General features: G+C 52.7%; 1 protein-coding gene across 2 annotated transcripts in view; it reads right to left on the reverse strand.

Moving 5' to 3' along the window:
• Positions 1-19,925, reverse strand: part of TMOD1 (tropomodulin 1) — an 84,101-nt gene extending 64,176 nt beyond the window's left edge. Inside the window, exon 1 of one of the 2 annotated variants that reach the window (XM_046023323.1) lies at positions 19,859-19,925. The gene's annotated coding sequence lies outside the window, so the exon portion shown is untranslated. Of the gene's footprint in view, positions 1-19,610; positions 19,740-19,858 lie in introns of those variants that run through there. The other variant, XM_046023324.1, reaches the window with a different exon arrangement.
• Between the last annotated feature and the right edge of the window lie 144 nt (positions 19,926-20,069).

Consider the following 20,069-nt stretch of genomic DNA (forward strand, 5'->3'; position numbering starts at 1 on the left):
CAGGGTGCCCATTTTTTTTTTAAAGATTTTATTTTTATTTATTTATTTGACAGAGATCACAAGTAGGCAGAGAGGCAGGCAGAGTGGGGGGGCCCGCTGAGCAGAGAGCCCGATGTGGGGTTCGATTCCAGGACCCTGAGATCATGACTCGAGCTGAAGGCAGAGGCTTTAACCCACTAAGCCACCCAGGCACCCCAACAAGGTGCCTTTTACTGGAATGAACGCAATTGCAGTTCTACCTGCATCAGGCAACTCTGGGCTCTTCTCCTCTCGGAAAATGTCAGCTCGCTGCGGAAGCTGCCAGCATCTCTGTGTTTGAGCCTGTTCCCCCTTAGCTCTCCTTTCTGAAGCTGACAGGCTATACAGGGAGCAGTAGCTCAGGACTTCCCTCAATGCTGCGGAACGGAATACTCTCCTGTGTACAGCGCTGGTGTTAGAGGTTGAATTGTGCCCCCCCTCAAATTCATCTGCGGAAGTTCCAGCCCCCAGGACTTCCGGAAGCCAGCACCACACTGCAAGGAAGAATGTGATGTTGCCTGGAAATAGAGTCACTGCAGACCTAATTCGTTCAGTTTACACAAGGTCGTACTACAGCAGAGTGAGATCCCTATCCAAGGATTGGTGGCCTTATAAAAAGTGGAAATTTGGACCGACACACACTCGGGAACACTTGTGAGGCTGAAGAAAGACCAGGGTGATGCTTCCAACAGACCAAAGAACACCGCAGACCGCCAGCCAAGCACCAGAAGTGGAGGGAGAAGCCTGCAGCAGACCCCATGGCCCTTGGAAGGAACCAACCCTGCCGACACCTTGATCTTGGACTTTCAGCCTCCAGAACTTTGAGACGATACACGTCTGTTGTTTAGGCCATGCCATTTGTGGTACTTTGTTACAGCAGCCCCAGCAAACGAATGCGATCAGTATCGCCTTCACCAGCAGTTTGGGGGGTTTTAGACCCCTACACAAACACACACACCACATGAACACACACAGGCGTGTGCGCACACACACACACACATACGCACACATGACCATGGCTCCTCTGTGACAGGACTGATGGGCTTTTCCAGCATAGAGAGAAAAGAAAGCTAGGAAAAGACAACCAACTCCTCAATCAAAAAGCTGGAATAATTGTTAACTAAAAACAGTCCGTGCACTTAAAGTTCCCTAAGCCGACAGGAAAAGCCTCCATTTCGGAAAGTAGAGAGACGCGTTATTAATGTATGTCTGAGCACGTGCCAGCATATTTGCAGGAGAAACACAGCAGGTCGGTCTGATAAGAGAGGACTTGCTTCCCAAACACAGAAAACCCCAGTGCATCCTTTTCTCTAAGAATGGCTCGGCTTGGCCTGACGTCTTCCTTTGCCCAGGCCCCAAGAATGTGATGTTCAGACCATAAATGGGTCCCCCTCGATTCATTTCTTTTTATTTCCAAAGAAAGCATGAGTGGCTGACAATGCGCTGGTATAGATGGAAAAAAAAAAAAAAAACCCAAAACCAAAACCAAAAAACAGAACCTTCTGTGAATGTGCGCAGAGAATACCCTAATTTGGCTTTTCTTGAGTGGAACTAGGAAAGCTTCTATAGCCAAGAAGGACACCAATGAAAGGTTCAGAGGCTTCCAGAACTAACTCACAGAGACACCTCTGAACTAGGTGCCAAACACATTCTGGGGACTCAAACAGGTTTTGGGTTCTCCAAAGTTCCACAGGACCTGAGACCACAGGATTTCTCAGAACTTTCAGTATGCTTCCACACATTGGGTCCCTCCAGGAGAGATAGGTTACGTGTGGAATTTTCCTGGTCTTTAACCATGAAACGCTGTCTCTGAGAAAGTGCTCCTGGCATTGGAATCCCATGAAGCAAAGTTTGGTTAACAGCCTGAGCCTCACCTCTGGGTCGCATGTGGGAGTCATTCACACTCACACCAGAAGGGACTTGGGCACAGGTTTGGGACACTGGGAGCTTCCCATGCTTGCTATCTCTGCCAGATGACTCATTTCCTAGATGATTTACACTAAAATCCTTACGGAAAAAGTGACAGACAGAGCCTGCAGAAGGGATGAGCCAGGTAAGGGACCAGAGGACAGGAGGAAGAGCATTGCAAAGGCATGAGGAGAGAGACGGGTGGTGACTATGGGGCCCATTGAAGGAGGGACGGGCAGGCCGCCTCCAGAGATGCCACCCTGAGGGGTGCAATCATGAACATTCCCGAAGGACCTCCCCTTCGGGAACGGAAGTTAACATTCCTCTTACACACTCCAAGGCGCTGTTGAATTAAAAAATCCTATTTCAGAGGATTTAAAGGCCCTTTCTAATGTCAAGTGTCCCATGAATGTTACAGAGTGACGGGACCTTCTCTTAAATAAGGTGAGAGGAGCGGAGGGCTCCTAAGGCCAGCTAGGAAGCTGTCAGCTTCAAGCCACGCTCACCTACTTGGCTCCCAGAATGGGCTTCTCTAAAGCAAGATTCTCCTCCTGGGGTCAGCGTGGAGAACTGGAGGTGGGGAGGGACAGTGTGGGAGGGAGGTGAAAACCACATGCGCAGAGCCCACGGTAAGCTCGACCTTAAAATGTGGCTTGGAAGAGATGACATTTTATAGCTGGTAATAAAAGGCTCCCATTTCCTAATAAATGAGGTGTCCCTGATGGACACAGGGCTGAGATTCAGAAGACTCTGGCTGGAGCGCTGGTTGTGGTGGTGACTTCCTTGCTAAATGCCTCCCTTCCTCCGGGCCTCCATTTGCTCATCTAAAATTAGCCTAAGTGGACTGGGACACTCTGCTTGTAACCTGTGCCTCTTGAAGCTCTCCAAAAACTGGACCAGATGGGTGGTCTTTGAACCGTGAGCAGGGAGACCTCAGGCTCCTTCAGGGCCCCTGCTGGGAGTTACGGAGGAAAGGTGGAGTGAGAGATCTCACCTTGGTTTTGCCCGATGTGTTTATTTGGGGCTCCATGCCAGATTTTCCTTGAAGGGGGCATTCAGCTGCGGAAGTAGAAAGTTGCCAAGCATGCCGAACAGTGAGACAGTAATAGTGCTTTTCCCCCCCATAGCGTGTTGCGAAGGTTAAGTGGCCTCGAGCAGATCAGGTACAAAGCCTGGGGCCGGTGTGTGGTCAACACCAGCTCCGCAAACGCTAGCCATGACCATGAGGCTGCCGCCCCCCTGCTGCTGCCGCTGGGCTCGCCTTCTCATCCCCCTCCCGCTCCCCCAGGCCCTATCAGCAGACTGTAACTCCCCTCAGAGAAGGACTTACATCTTATTTGTCTTCGTGTCCCCAGGGCCTAGCCCTGTGCCTGGTGAGTAGGCTAGTAGAGAATGAGCACATTCAGGTTTCGGTCTAGTGTCCCTGGGCCTTTGGGCAAGTCCCTTCTCCTCTTGCATCCTTTGGGTCTGGGAGAGCTGGGAACCCAAGGCGGGGGACAGCAGCAGGAAGGGGGCAATGATGAAGTTTCTGGATGGCCTGCCTGAGGCGCCTCTTCTTACCTTCTTTATAAATTGAGTTCTGAGTAAGAGTTGGTAAGAAAAACAAAAGAGCGGCTCAAGAAACATAAGAAACACGGCAAAACTCGAGTTTTCCACAGCTACAGTCTGTGTCACGCCAGCCAGTGTACTAGGCCACCCCCCTTCTCAGCAGCCAAAGCCTTAGACTGCCGCTCAACGTGAAGAAATAGAACTTACAGGCTGTGCCAGGAAATAAAACGAGGCAGGTTGGAGAGTAAAAATTAGTGGGTCAAGGGCTGAGGCCATCCATCAGCAAGCTTCAGAAGTGAAAGCTCTCGGAGTACCAAATGCACTTTTAAATCTTTCGTGGGGAGCGGGTCCAGTCACTTCTGCTAATGGCTTTTCCAGCATCTGGCCCCACGGGAAAACTCCGGAAGGAGGCAGTGGAACAGCGTCAGGATTTATGGACTGCGTTTCCCTGAGGTCAGGAGGGGCTGAGTCACAAGTTCAAATGAATATTTTCCAGTCGTGCCATTTTCTTATCTCAGCCACAGTGAACATCAAGATGATGGGTGAAGAAAGGCTGATTTACAAAGTTGATTCTTCATACTCGATCTTCTCGTGTCTTTGTCCTTCTTTCTCTCTTTTTAAAAGATTTTATTATTTATTTGAGAGAGGGAAACAGCACGAGAGGAGAGAGGGTCAGAGAGAGAAGCAGGCTCCCTGCTGAGCCGGGAGCCTGATACGGGACTTGATCCCAGGATTCAAGGATCATGACCTGAGCCGAAGGCAGAGGCTTAAACTGACTGAGCCACCCAGGCGCCCTATGTCCTTCTCTTTGGGAAGACACTTCCTGTCTTCACCGAAACCTGTCCCTTTCTCTTCCCTTGGCTTCAGGGACACAAGAGTGCCTGAGATACCCTCTTGAGAGAGCTGTCTCCCCACTGCCCTCCTTCATGAGGCACCCCGGGGGGGCAGCCATGCTTTACACCATGTGATACTTCCTCTCAGCTGATTGGACAAAGTGGGTGCCTGGCTCAAGGGCAACGGATTGCTCGGCTAGTCAATGAGCCATGAGGTGGCCTAGAGTTGGGTGAGTGAGCTTTTATTTCTTGGCATTTGTATTAGTTCCTGGGATTGTCTTAACGAAGAACCACAAACTGACTGGCTTAAACAGCAGAAATGGTTGTCTCTCAGTCCTGACAGCTAGACCTTCAAAATTGAGGTATTGGTAGCGTTGGCTCCTTCTGAAGGCTCTATGGGAGAATCTGGGAATCTGGTCCCCGTCTCTCCTCTAGCTTTGGGGGCCTCAGGCATTCTTAGCCTTGAGATGGTGGTCTCCCTGTTCTGGACGTGTTTGTGCCTACGCATCCCCTTAATATAAGGACGCCAGCCATACCGGATTAGGGCCTGCCCTTAGAAGCTTATCTTAACTTGATCATCTGCAAAGACCCTACTTCCAAATAAGGTCACAATCACGGGTACAAATTTTGGGGGTGACACAATTCAATGCACAACAGCACTGAACAGGGACTCAAGGAGAAAGGGAGGCAGGAGGCAGGGGAAGCTGCAGATGAAGAGACCGCCATGAGCGTGTGGAAGCTGAGGCCACGAGGGAAGAGACATTTAGGGGAGTAAAAGTCTTCAGAGGAGGGTGAAATCCTGGGATGAGAAAGAGATAGAGAATGCTGTGTCCCCAGAAGTGCCCTGCTCCCTCAGGTCTGGGTTGCTGAGGCTCATGCTGGGTTCCCTTGAGAATCCCATCCTCCCACAGTCCTTGGGAAGCCCAAACCTTCCTCCCACATGCTACCCTCCCCATGCTCAGGCACCTTGAATGAGCCCTGCTCCTTGTAGCCCACGAGAGCTCAGACTCTCTGGGATTCCCTCCTTCCTTTCTGCCCCTCCTTCTCAGTCACTCCAATGACGCATTCATTCTCCTTGGCCTACGGGTCCCCTGGGCTCTGCCCTCTCCTCACATCTCACACTTCTCCTGGCCCGTCTCATCTTCTCCTGCGTGGGGTCGGCTACAAGTGATAAACTGATGACTCTCAGCCAGTCTCTCCAGCCCCGGCTCCTGCCAGGCACTCCTGGAGCCCCCCAGGCCCCACATGCCCAACGCTGAACGTGGGCCTGCCTGCCACCCCCACCTTCTCCTCCTGGGTGACCACCGGAGCAGCCTCAGTCACCCCTGGGGCCAGCCTGCACTTGCCCTCCCCACTCCCCTTGCTCTGGTCAGTCCCCATGCCCGCCAGTCCTCTCTCTCTTTCTCTCTTATTTTTTAAACATTACAGTGCTTTTGAAATTGTGATAAAATGCACATAACAAAATTTACCATTTTTTAAAAAAGATTTAATTTACTTGACACAGAGAGAGAGAGAGATCACAAGTAGGCAAGGAGGCAGGTGGGGGCGGGGGGAAGCAGGCTCCCTGCCTAGCAGAGAGCCTGAGCGGGGCTCGATCCCAGGATCCTGAGATCATGACCTGACCTGAAGGCAGAGGCTTAACCCCCTGAGCCACCCAGGAGCCCCTAAAATTTACCATTTTAACCTTTTTAAGTAAGCCGCTGGGTGGCGTGAAACACAGTCGCACTGTTGCGAAGCCATCGCTGCTGCCCATCTCCAGAACTTGCTCTGAAACTCGCCCCATTAAGCACTAACTCCCCATCCTGCCCTCCGGGCCTCCCCAGCCCCTGGCAGCCACCACTCTCCTTCTGTCCCTGTGAATGTGACCACCCCAGGCACTCCATCTTAGTGGAATCCTACCGTATTTGTCTGTTTGGGACCAGAAGCCTAACTTTCTCCTCTCCTTTCTGTCTGTCCCCTCTCTCCCTTTCCACCAGACTTGTCTTTTTAAAATCTATGTTATCACAACAGTCCCCCAACTTCTCCCTGCTCATCCCCTACCTTCCTGTCCACGCCCAACTCAGCCTCTAAATGATATTCATGGACGTCAGTTCTGATGCTGCTCTGAGCTGAAAGCCGCCTTCCAAGGCCCCATCATGACAGACGGAGAGCAAACACGTCGGCCTGGGGTTTGAGGCCATCGGAGAGCTGGTGGCCGCTGGGCCTCCCTAGCTTCCGATCCAACCCAGGCCTTCCCTTTCCGGCTGTGCTAGAACACTCGCCCTGGCCACCCCTGACATTTCAGTCCTCCCAGCTGTCCTCTCAGCCTGGAGTGCCCTCTCCCGCCTCCATGCCCTCTGAAGACCTGCTAAGTCCTGGAGGCACAGTCTCTCCAGAGAGCGAAGCATCCCGACCTCCTTATTGGGGTGGTGGCTGGCCTTCCCCCTGCACAGCCTCCCGGGGACTGGGGACGACTGTGTCCCCATGTCCCTCAGCACCCCATCCCATCCCCCACTAGCTGGCCCCCCCTCCGACCAGCTCCACATCTTGGTGAGCAGCCGGGCCTGGCGCAGAGTGAGGGCCCGGTCACCACAGCTCGATCAGGGACACAGGCCCAGGGAGCAGGGCAGATGACCGAATTCCAACCCGGGCCAGTGACCTGCAAGGGGAGAAAGTCAAGCAGCCCTGGGTGGGGGCTGCCAGGTAGGGTGTGGAAGGAGCAGACAAGCAAGCAATGGAAGCTCTAGGTGGCTTAACTTCCTCGAGGCTTAGGCTTTGTAACAGGGTCATGGAATGTGATGCAAGAATCATACCAGTCAGCAGCCTCAGTCACCCAACGTGCAGAGACCTTTGTAGCCGAAACACCTCAAGCACTTCCAGGCTGCTGTTCCATGTCCCCGGCAGAGCGAGGGGCAAGTGTGCCTTGGGGAGTGGTGTCCCTGTGGTGAGACCCAGCCCGGAAGCCAGACGAGAGGGCTGAGCTTCCCAGCCACTTGCTGGCCCATGTCCCTGCCATCTTGCTTCCCCAGGGAGCCCTGGCCTGCTGCCTAACCCCCACCGGGCCCTGGGAGGAATCCCCCCTGCCCCTGCCACAGGACTGGCTGCCGAATGAGCCGGGTCTGGGTCCAGTGCAAAGCAAGACCATAGGATCCTCTGTTCAAAATCAGAGAAAAGTGCCACTACAGGTACCAAGACATAAAGTTTTACCTTCCTCTCACCGCCTCGCTCTTGCTGTGTCATTGTGTTTTCTTATTGTTTAATTTCTGGGTCACACAGCTGCCCATGGGCTGTGACACAAAGCGTGCATGCCAAATGCACCAATGGCCACTCTTCCTCCCCCTCCCGGAGCGGGATACGCACACCCACACACAGAAATGAGCCATCTGGGGGGATCGCGACCTCCGTGCTGGACTATGGAGGACGAGAGGCAGCATTACCAGCAGAATGTACCAGAGATCTGCAGAGGTAGCTGCAGGCAGCCTGGTGGGACCTGGGGGGGCCCAGGATGGGAGGCAGCTGGGGTCTAAGAACTTGTCCCCAGGAAGAGGAGAGGCAGCAGGAGGTGGGGCCTCGAGCGGGCCAAGCCACTAAGCCTGGGGCATGCTCTGTTGGCCTTGGAACTTCACTTAAACATACAAAGCCAAAGGTAAAATTAAGAACTTCAGGAGATATCTACAGAGCATTCACCCAAGCCCAGCATCCTTTGCAGAGTACAGTCTCTGCAACTGTGTCCTACAAGCCATTCCCAGCCCTCTCCCCAGGACACACATCCTAACCCTAGGACAAAGACTCAGCTTTGTCTCCCCTCAGAAGGTCCTTTTCCTTCCTCCCTAGTATCTTCCCACCCATGGTCCCTGCCTCTGCAGGAAGTTGTCCACTGGGCAATGGCAGAAGGAGCACTGGGATGGGAGTCAGGGGATCTGGTTACAAGTTCTGTTGGTTGAGGACTTGCTGTGCAATCTTGGGCAAGTTGCTGTACCTCTCTGGATCTCAGTTTCGACAACCCAATTCAGTGGGTATTTCCTGAGAAGCTACTACGTGCAGGGCATGGTGGGCTTTTGTGGCACAGACAGAAATTAAGATATTTCCTGGTCCTTAGGATGCTTATAATGAAGTTGGGAGGGTAACACTCACACAGAGATCCCTGGGGCCATGTCACACACCTGGTGCTATACGGAGAGAATGAGGTAAAGGATGTTACAGTTCACATTGCTGGTTTCCTTCCCCTTGTCTCAGACCCGACAAGCCAACCCCATAAACATGAGATGGGTGGGGACAGGGCTGAGCGGCCATGAGAAAGCTTTAGAGGTTCTCAAGGGACTGCCAACCCAACGTAAGTGGACAGTGTAAGGCACTGGCCCCAAGGGTCATGATGGGATCTCCTCCGCTTTCATCAAAGTACAGTGGCTGCAGAAAGGCAATGGCGGTCTTGCTTAGCTTTGTGCTGGGGCTCAGCTCTGGGCCCCCACCCTTTCATTTGAGGGGGTGACTTTTTTCCCCCTTTTTAATAAGGCATTGGCTTTGTATGTCGTCAAGGGTGCAAGTCTTGACAGCACAGCGCCCTGAATTTCCCACGTTTGCACCTGTGTAAACACCACTCAGGGGAAGACAGGGGCCGTTTCCAGCCCCCAGAATGCTCCTCTACCTCCTCTCAGCCCCTCTCCCTCAAAGGTAACTGCTCTTCTGACTCTTAAAACCACAGATGGGCTTTAGCTGCTTTGAACATCACATAAATGAAAACACACAGTGGGAATGTTCTCGCGTCCGGCTTCTTTCACGCACATCACAACTGTGGGATTCATGTGTTGTGTGTTAACAAGAGCTCATTCTTTTTCACTGATGTGTAGTACTCTATCAAACAAATTACACCATAACTTAGTTACTCTACTGGTAATGAACATTTCAGTTATTTCTAGTATTTGGTAACTATAAATAGGGCTACACATGCCTTTTGATAGAAATAATCCCTTATTTCTCTTGGGTACATCTCTGGAGTTGAATTACTCGCCTGTAGTAAGTGTACATTTAGTTTCAGTAGACACTGTCAAACAGTTACCCAAAGTAATTGCCCAATTTTCCATTTCTACCAATGATGGATGAGTTCCAGTTGCTCTGTATCCTCGTCAACTCTTGCTATGGTCCGTACTTTTCATTTCAGCCTGAGCCACGATGCCGGGTGGCTGGTGGTATTTCGTTATGCGTTTCCCTGCTCTCTAGTGATGCTGAGTACAATTCATATGCCTGGTGACCACGTGGGTGACCTCTTCTGTGAACTGGACCTTTGCTCATGAGCGGTGATGAGTCCGGAGAAGGGAAGCAGGGTATCACAGGAAGAACAGTTGAAGGACCAGGAGAGACATGGTCACACTCTTCACACCCGTAATGAGCTGCCTCTAGGAAGGAGGGACAGATGTGCTCTGGGGTTCCCCAGCAGGCAGACGACCTAGATTACCACGACGTGGATTTAGGATCTGCACCAGGAACATTCTAACAGAATGCCTAGAGATGCAGTGGGCTGATTCAGGAGCTAGTAGGGAGGGGTTACGAAAGGCATGTGAGCAGGGATGAGAGTCCCAGATGAGGCCTTCCAGAGACAGTTGAGGTCCCCACTGATGGTGGGTGTTTGGGATTGAAAGATGAGATTTAAGGCCTGATTCAATTATGAAAGATGTTTGGGGGCACTACGTGGGGAGGACAGGGACTCTGAGACCAGCTCTTTTTTTTTTTTTTAAAGATTTTTATTTTATTTATTTGACAGATAGAGATCACAAGTAGGCAGAGAGGCAGGCAGAGAGAGAGGAGGAAGCAGGCTCCCTGCCAAGCAGAGAGCCCGATGCGGAGCTCGATCCCAGGACCCTGGGATCATGACCTGAGCGAAAGGCAGAGGCTTTAACCCACTGAGCCACCCAGGCGCCCCTGAGACCAGCTCTCTTTAAGAGACTTGTCTCTTAGGCTGTTTGCTTTTATTTTCCCCCACCTGACCTCATTCTCTTAGTCATACAGGAAAACACCTGCTGAAAAAGCAGGGAAGCTAAACACAGCGTTTGACCCTGTCTCTCTCTGCCATTGCTACAAGCCCCATCCCAGGACACTTGGGAGTCTCGGAGGTCCACATGTCCGTCAAAACTGTCCAGCGGGTTAAATTAGAAAGGCCATGTGCGTGTGGGTGCACGCAGCTGTGCGTATTTTCATTCTGCATCTCTTGAGGTCATCACAGTGTCTGAGTCACTGCACGAATCACTGTAAGCAACAGGGTTCCAGGAAAGGGCTCTGAAACCATCTCCTGGCCCTGGCTGGCTGCAAACCAGGCCACAGGGTGTTCCGGGGCTCCTTTCCCCCACCTCTCGGCAGCTCCTCCAGTGCAAGCCATTGCGAGCTCTCACCAGACCCAGCCTCTTCTGTGCCGTCTCTCTCCCAGCTGCAAAGGGCTCTAGCAGGCCAGACATCTTAGTACAAGTGGGAGAGGCCATCAGAGTTCGGCCAAGAGAAGCATCGTCTTACTGTACCTCTCTCACCCCCAAGACTGAGGGGTGCTACTTGGGAGCAAGCATGTCCCTCTCCCACGGTCCCACACAAAGCCTGTGCCTCTCAGGTGCTGAGGGCAAGTTTGCTAAGTAAATGAATGAACGCCTCGCCTTGTTACTGGCTTTGACAACCATAAATCAAAAGCATTGGTAGAATAAAAGCTGGTTTATAGAAAAGCCTGTGGACCTCTCTCCTCTTCTCAGTCTCCATTGGACAAACACAACTTGTCACCTTGCCTCACTGCAGGTGTTAACATAAGGTTTGGCTCCTGAAGCCAGTTTTTGTATTTTCAGGAAAAGCAATATGAAAATCAGCAAATGGCAAATGGGGGGGGGGGATATCGGCTGCTCATTGAACAAAGGGCTAATTTATTTAATAGACAGAGTCCTACCAAGAAACCAAAGCAAACCAAAGCGCCAACAACTAAACCAGCTCAACAAAAACATAGAGAGAGGAAAGGAACAGGCAATTCACCTAAAAATACAAATGACTAAAGAACCCAGGGGCAGATAACGATGCTCACTCCTAACTATAGGAAGGTAAATTAAAAACTGAGCCATCGGTTCCATCCATCACATTAACAAAACAGCGAAAGCCTGAGAATTCCCAGTGTTTGCGAGATGTGGGGGAGAGCAGTGCTGTCACAGGGAAGAGAAACTCCCATTGGTTTACTCCCTTTCAAGGCAAGTTAAGCCATATCTACCCAACTGCCCAGGCCCTTTGACACAGCAATACTCCTTCTGGGAATTTATCCTGCTCATTCACTCACTGAATTATACTAAGATACATGTATCAATCATCTGATTATTATCTGTATTAGCAAAAATCCGGGAACCACATAACAGTTCATCCACAGGGCCCTGGGTACATAAGGTCTAGTGCAGACATAGGGCCAAGGCTATTAACCTCAGCCTTGGGGCTGTTCCCCACAGCGCGTCACTGTACCTCATAACAACAAGTGCTATTCTGGACATCCTGCATCAAGGGCACAGTGATAAGCGCTTTCTACAGATTATTTCAAGCAATCTTAATAACTCTAGGAAGTAGATACTTTTTATTCCCATTTTATAGATGAAGAAACTGGACTGCAGTCACCTGACTGCATTAGCCCCCAGGGGGTGCCATAACCAGTTACCACAAACTGGACGGCTTAAATTTGCTCTGTTGCAACTCAGAATGTCAAAAATTGGGAACCAAGATATCAGCAGGGTTGGCTCCTTTTGGAGGCTCTGAGGGAGAATCCGTTGTCTCAAGCCTCTTTCCAGCTCCTGGTGATGCCGGCGCTCTGTGGAATTTCTTGGCTCGTACCTGCATCACTGACTCTGTCATCGCAGGCCCTCCTTCGTCGTGTGGGTCCCCTCCTCTTACAAAGACACCAGTCGCTGGATCTAGGGCCCACCCCAATCCAGTAATACCTTGTCTTAGCCAATGACATCATGAGGACCCCATTTCCAAATAGGGTCACCTTCTGAGTTTCTGTGGACGTGATTTTGGGGGGACACGACGTAACTTTAATACAGTGACCAAGGTCACAAAGCTAGTAAGTACTCGAGCTGAAATTTGAATCCAGACAAGACTCCACCTGACTGTGTGTGTCGTCACTACTCCAAGCTGCCTCCCTATCAGAGCTCACGCTGTGGATGCTAACCACATCACAGGTGCGGTCTTACACACTCATGTATAATAGTTCATTTAGTCCCCACAGCACCGCCGCTTTGTGGATGGGGAAATAGGTTCCCACAACAACCCCATTTTATAAAAGGAGAAACTGAGGCATGGGGAGTTTAAAATCACCTGAATTTACATAGCTAGTAACAGGCAGACCTTTGATTTGAACCCAGGGAATTGTCCTCAAAGTCCATGTTCTTAAGCCCAATGCTAAACTGCCTTCCAGGGGCGCCTGGGTGGCTCAGTCAGTTAGGTGTCTGCTTCAGCTCAGGTCATGATCTCGGGGTCCTGGAATGGAGCCCCGCATCGGGCTTCCTGCTCAGCAGGGTGTCTGCTTTTCCCTCTCCCTCTGTTCCTCCCCCTGCTCATGCTATCTCCCTCTCTCTCTCTCAAATAAATAAATAAAATCTTGGGGAAAAAAGGAAGCAACCTTTCACCTAGTGTTGCATTGTGATGTATGGTTTGAGAAGGAGGGCCCAGAAAACACCTGTCTCCCCTGAAAGACCAGTGTTCTTTTCATCAGACACCAACCGTCCCCCACAACTTGTGTCCCTTTCCCCTTAGCCGTCATGATTCATCCCAGAGCTGACTTGGGTGTCCAAAAACAGTTGCCATCTCAGCCAAGACGCTGGCCTAATTACCACCCCTTATTCTGCGGTGGGCATTTTTAACCTGGGGTTTCAAGTGAACTTCAGGGGGACTCACCTGCCCACTCTGGTGACATGTGGTGAAGAACTGCCATGCATAGGAACATGCGTTTTTCTCCAGAAAAAAAGGTGAGAGCAAGGCCCTGAGCTCCCATCAGGTTCCCAGGATTTCAGAATCCTGATTTTCAAGCTTGCAGCCCTGTCTTTTTTAAAACATCTGTTCTTCCCAGTTACGTTGCCTGAGCAGGTTTATTTTAAGCGGTCTCAAAGCCTTTCAATGGTGTAAATGGAATGCAATAGAAAACCACAAACAAATGCATACAATGTTGTCTTCCCATCTGACTTTTTAAATCGTCCTGGGTTTGCCAGGAGGACGGTCCCTCTTTGGGGCTCCCCCAACCCTTATCTTCTGAGTGGTTCTGAGGGAGGCAGCCGTGTCCCCATCGCAGCACCGGGAGCGCTCATCCTGGGCTCACAGATGCCTCACTTAAAAGCAGCGTGCCCTGAAAAGGCCAAGAGACACAGGAGTCTGGGGAGAGGTTCTAGGCTGGACAGGAAGTGGGAAGTTGGGCTTGACAGCCCTGTCTGGGCCTAAATCTCTCCAGGTTGCAAAGGAGGAGGGAAGGTAGCAGAAGATGGAGATTACCCACTGCTGCTCAGCCCGACCCTTCGAGCGGCAGGAGGATTTGGGGGTCTTGCCCTCACCAGTGTGCTGTGGCCACGTGCACGCCTACCATAGGCCTTCCCCACTATCACTAGGGTCTCTGTTACCTGCCCCTTCTGTCCTCCCAAAACCCCCACATGCCCCACCACCTCCAAGCTACCCCCATCAGTCTCCATGTGTGTGCCCTGCACACAAAACCAATCAACCCATCAAACAAAAACAAAAACCCAGTAAGAGCCCTGGATTTTGAGTCAGGGCTTAAATGAGCTCATTTGTAGATTTTAATAAAAAATGATATCTTAATGCAAGGGCCAAAGGCAATAGTGGAGATAACCAGCACTCCCCTCGGTGCTCAAAGTGTGGGAGTCTGCATGCGGGCCGAGCGTCGCAATAGGAGGTGTTCATTAGCGCTTATCATTAAGCCTATTACTTAATAAAATGATTAAAGCTTTTTAGACACGAGGAACTTATTAGAAATTCAGAATCTCAGAACCTGTCCCAAGTCTACTGAGCCAGAGTCTGTATTTTAATAAGATCCCAAATGACTCAAATGCTAGAGAAGCCCTAGTACAGGACACAAGCCCTCTCACTTCTCAAGCCTCCCAAACCCTGGAGAACACTTTGGCTTTTCTGGAATATGCACCCCAATTAGATGACCTGGGACAATTCCTGTTTGGGTTCACTGTCCTCTGTCAACAAAGGGGGTTAATAACACCAACCCTTCCCCTCTTACAGGATTCCTGAGTTTCAAATGAGATCAAGGATTCATTCTGTGTGTTGGGATGGGGCTGATTGGGGTTTACAGTCAGGGGGAGTGGAATAGGATTTTTTCCCCTCACAGAGTCAATGATTTGGGAAAACGTGCTGTAGATACCAGTTTCCGTTTTGTGATTGTCATTGCTGTCACTGGGCTCTCATTTGCATACCCTCTTACTCGCTCATTCATCCATTCAATGGTCAGTCATTTGTCACCACAGAAAATGCCTACACTGAGCCAAGCTCTGAGCTCTGAGCTGGAACATGGGGAAGCAGAAATAAATCAGCTATAAATTGTCTTCAAGGAGCTATCAGTCCCTTCAGAGATAAGGATTTAGCTGACGATTCCATTTAGAACACACTACGGCTGGTGCTCTGAGGTCCATTTTGGGGGCTGAGGGAACTCAGGTGAGGCAAGGAGGAGTTTTGCTTCAAAGGATGACCACAAGTCCGCCATGTTAAGAAGGGAGAGAACAGCATTCCAGGCAGAGGGAACAGCAGAGCTAAAGCCAGGGAGCCATAAAGTCACATAGGTTGGCTCCATGACCAGAAGTTAAAGAGAATTTGTAGGAGGGCCAAGAGGTGGTTTGGGAGAAGTAGCTTGGGCCAGATCTTTGATGGTCTTGGGTTTAGTGCTAAGGAATCTGGTAGGAAATGGGGGGTCCCTGAAGGGAGAGGGATAACAGGGTTGGAGTTACAGTTCATAAAGATCTTTCAACAGTGACGCAGAAGAAGAAAAGGCTTGATGCAGAGAGACATTTATGAGGCTCTGACAAGAACACAGGGAAGGGACAGCAAGTACTTGATTGGCGTCATGATTGTGGAGGTAGAAGTGACTAAAAGGAATATTCAGGAAGGTAGAATTGACAGGATTCTCGACCAAATAAATGGGGTGGTGAAGGAAAGGGAGATCTCTGGCTTGGCGCCTAGGTGGATGGTGTTACTAATGTTAACCAAGACATTGAAGGAAGACATTGAAGACATTGAACGAAGAGTTGGTGATGAGCCTGAGTCAGGCCTGTTGGGGTGTGAAGTGACTTTGGGACTCCCTGTTGGCTTTGTCTGATTGGCAGGAGGCATGGATGCCTGGAGCTGAGGAGAGCAGCCCGGAGGGGACACACAAATCTGGGAGTTGTGAGTTTATGGCCGGTGGCTGGAGTCCTGGGCATGAATGGGATTGGAGGAGGGTGTGGGATGGAAAGAGAATAGGGTTGAGAGTGGCACAGACATTTAAGAGATGAAAGAAGATGAGTCCATGAAGGAGGCTGAGTGAGGCCAAGAGCCGTTACTGCTTCCTTCAGTTCCCAGGGACACGGAGGCCGAAAACCCCAGTGGCCACAGCTCATGACCCAACAGAAGCATCCCCAGGAAGGGCCATGGGGTTACTGCCCTAGAACTCCCAGGGTGAGCAGTCAGTTGGGCTGGAGCCCATGAGAAGGTTCTGAGGCGGAGACACGTGGGCGCCTGGGCTTGGCCTGCCTCCTCTCCTGTCATCCCCGTGCACAGTAACTCCAGCCTTTCACAGATGTGTTTTTGTCTGAGAGAAAAACAAAAGAATGCAAGGAAAAAGAAACAGAAGAAATGCTTGAATTTGTTTTGTTTTCAGACCAGACAAGGGCCCAGCATTTCCTGACATCGAAGAAAACCTTCCAGACGTGTCCTAGGTTGACTCCAATGAGCTCATTCTCTCGTTATCATTAGGGGCAAAGAGAGTTGGGTCCTATTAACCAACAGCGGATCTTATAAAACAAAGCAAAAGAGAGGAAACAGTCCCGGAATTCGGCTCTCCGATTTGTGTTCTCCCACAGAAACAGGATTGTGGCTTTACACTGATAATGGCTTGGAGCAGCCAAATAATTGATCTATTTGGTGTTCTGGCTTTCAGTGAAAAGTGAACCGGCCTCTTTAGAAATGTTGGCAGCCTGGCTGGTCCATTAGTAAGACTGAAAAATCAAAACACTGACTGGAAAAGGCCATTATGACTCCTGGACTCAGCAGGAGTCATCGATAGATGATGTCATTTCAGAAATAAGCAAGCCAAGGTCACAAGGCTCCTGGGCCAAGTCAAACTACCCTTCGTGGCCCATCACTACCCTCCTTTGCAGATCCTGAAGCCTGCCAAGGGGACGCAGGGGTCAGAGCCAGGACTGGGTTCATTTTACTTTACTTCACTTCTTTGCTTACCCTGATTCTAGAGGAATGGGATTCTAGAGGCTGTGACGCTCGGCAGGTGGTTAAGGCAGGCCCCTGTCCCCTTCCATTTGCACACACCCAGATTCTCTTTTTGGCCTCTTCCTGTCTTCTGGGTCCTTTCCCACCTCTTCCCACAAGCCTCATCCCAGAAGCACCTGTCCTCCCTTGCCCATCGCCCCCCACCCCACGCCTGTCTTCAGCTCCTGCTACCTTCCCTCCCTACTCCTTTCTCAGTGGAGCTTTCAGGAGTGGTAGACTCCGTTCCCACGTCTTCCGCTCCCATTAGCCTGCCTCTTCCTCTCGCTAACGCTAGAAATATCCTTGCAGGTACCAAGCCCCTGAGCTGAGGGCTCTCCCAGCATCACCTCACTTCATATCCACAGAAACCCTTGTGAAACTGGTGTAGTTATTATCCCCATTGCACAGAGGAGGAAACTGAGGCTGAGACAGACAGGCTGGGTCACTGGCCCCAGGAACGCAGCAGCAGAGCCCATCTTTGATCCCTTTGCAAGGTCCAGTCCAAAGTCACCCAAGACCACGTGCCAGTCCTGGTGGCCCCTTCCCAGTCCTCAGCCCCTCTGTCTTTCCTCAGCAACGGCCACTGCTGACCTCTCTCCTCCTTGGCTCCTGGGAAGCTACTTTCTCCTACTCCTTCCCTCCTTTTCATGGTGGGGGGGAGTGTCCCCCCTTCAGTTTCATCCTTGGCTCTTCACTTTTCTCAGGCTAGCGAGTCTTCCAAGGAAACTGCTGAGCCCTCTTAACCCCAGGTCTACTGGGGACCACTCTGCCCACCCCCTCATAGCTCAAGGTCACTCAGAATGGGTGGCAGAGTTGGGGTGGGAGCCAGGCGTCCTAACCTCCAGGTCAGTCCAGCTCCTGTTACTCAGAGCTGCCACTGAATACCTACTCCCTGTTTTTTACATTTTTGCTGAGCGGCAGCAAGCAGCCCTACCCTGGGTGAGGGAGAAGGTGTGAGGCCCTGATAAGGTGGGGTGGAGGCTATTTTTAGAGGACACTGGCTTTCCACTCCGGCTGGGAGCAACTCGCCAGCCAAGCCGGGCAAAAACGTGAATTTGCAAGATGGGCTCATGAAAGGGAGTAAAGACACAAAATGACAACATTCCTTGTTTTCACTCTGCCTGTTTGTTGCATGGCTCAGATTGATGGGGCTCTGTCTGTCTTCATTCCCCCTTACTTCTTTATCAGGGAGGCTTTGAGGTCTAGAGAAAATGTATAATAGGAAGTAAAGTTGAAGCAAAAATGAAATTTCAGAACGAGGGCGCTGTGGTCTGATCAGCGGAAAGTTCTGGACAGCAGCAGCTCAAAAAAGGGGGGGCACTGGTGGGGTGCTCACAGATCACAAGACCTGCCCTAGGAGCAGCAGGAAGGGTCAGAAAAGAGACAAGAAAGGCTAGTGGAGTCTGCAGGCCTCCTGGCCTGTCCCGCAGCATGTGACCTTGAGCAGGGGGTCCTGTGGCCCTTGACAAAGAATGAAATAGCTGTCATCACTGGGAGAAAGATGACGATTTGGGGGGAGCTCCCTCTGAGGGTCCTGAACCCGAGTTAGGGTCTGGTTCTGTGATTCGGATACGGAAAAATTGGGGCTAGGTCATCTTCAAGAATCTGAGAGAGTGAATGAAGGGGGAGACCACCTGCAGGGTGGGTGTAGCAGGAAGGGGCTGGGTGGCTGGGGGGTGGCGTGGTGCTTGCGTGTCTCCGAGGCCGCATCATAAGCACTGTATAGACGGGGAAATTGAGGCCAGGGAGGAGCTGGACTGGAACCTGCGGTCCTGCCCAGTTCGTCGGGTCTAAGGCTGTTTGAATCACAGGCTGCTTTCTGAGGGGGATGGCTGCTCCCCAGCAGAGGCGCCCGTAATTACCGTGGGACGCTCCTTCTGGATGTATATGGCACAGGCTATTCCGAGGGCTCTCGGAGGTCCCAGTATAGGCCTGAGTCAGAGGGACTGCCTAAGTGTCCGGTTTCCATCACGCCCCAGGCTGTGCGCGGCTGGGCCCTGGCGTCCCAGGCCAGAGCCAGGGAACAGGTGTGGGGCAGCGCCAGTGGTCAAGAGCGCACCCTGCTGCTCTCACCGCCCAGACTCCCTGCTCCATCACCCGAACCAAACCCTGCCCTTACGAACGGGGACACTGAGGCCCAGAGAAGGGAGGGGGCTCGCCAAGACCACCCTGTGAGTTGGCTACGGAGAGGGGGTTTCTGCCTCCAGACTCCTGCCCGCTCTCCCTCGGCACGAAATGCCTGCATCGTGGTGCTTTCAACCGCGTCATCTCCCATAGTTTGGGAAACTTTTCCTGCCACCAACAGGCGCAGGAACCTCGGTTCCTGGTCCACCAAGCACCAACACCCCACTCCCACCCCCAAACTCTCGGCAGCGGGGAAGGGCCACGCCTCGTGCCGGGCTCCGTCGGGCAGCACCTGTCCCCAGCAGAGCGCCCGCCGGCTCAGGGCCCGCGGCGCGGGTGGCGGGTTGCGAGTGGCGGGGGCGGCCGCTCCGTCCGGACCTCCGTCCGGACCTCCGCCCGGACCCCCGCCCGGCGCCGCTCTCCGAGAGCGCACGGGTCCCTCCACCGCTTACAGACGCGGCGCCGGGGACCGGAGACCAGAGCGCCGCGGCTGGGGCCCCGGGAGCCTAGGGGCGCGGACACAGCGCGGGGCTCCGAACCCCGAGACCAGCGCTCCCCAGCCCCCGAGGCAACCCGAGGCGGCGGCTATTTATAGAGGGAGCCACGCTCAGTCCCTCTTGGCGGCGGCGGCGACAGCTGAATATTTTGCCCAGATATGGCTGGGGCCCCGGCGCGGGGGCAGGGAGCCCCGCGAGCGCGAGGGTACCCCGGGCCGGGTGGGGGGCTTACCGGGCCGTAGAGCCGCGGGGGCGGGAGAGGGAGGCGACGGGGCGAGCGCGGGCGGCAGGCGGACGGGCGCTGGCGGCGGCCAGCGGGCGGGCGAGCGCAGCGCGGGGCTGGGCGAGCTCCCGGGCGGCCGCGGGCGGGCGCTGTGGGCTCTGGGGGTGGGAGCCAGGGGCGGGCCCGGCTCCGCGCTGTCTCCGCGCCACGCCCCGCCCCGCCCGCCCGCCCGCCGCCCTCTCCCTCCCCCTCCGTACCTCTCCCTCCACTCGGGGGCGCCGGGGCGCCGCGCACGGTCCCAGACCGGGGAGCGACGTCCGCTGGGGGCAGCGCGGGGCAGGGGCCGGGACGCCCCGAGGCTTGGTTCCGCGGACATAGGGGTGTGGATAGCCCCCCGTCTCAGTCTCGGTTTCCCCGCTTGTACCCGGAGGAGTTTAAGCCGCGGTAGAGGTGTCTGGGAAAAGGTGG

This window comes from Meles meles, chromosome 11 (assembly GCF_922984935.1).
Source record: "Meles meles chromosome 11, mMelMel3.1 paternal haplotype, whole genome shotgun sequence".
NCBI lineage: Eukaryota > Metazoa > Chordata > Mammalia > Carnivora > Mustelidae > Meles > Meles meles.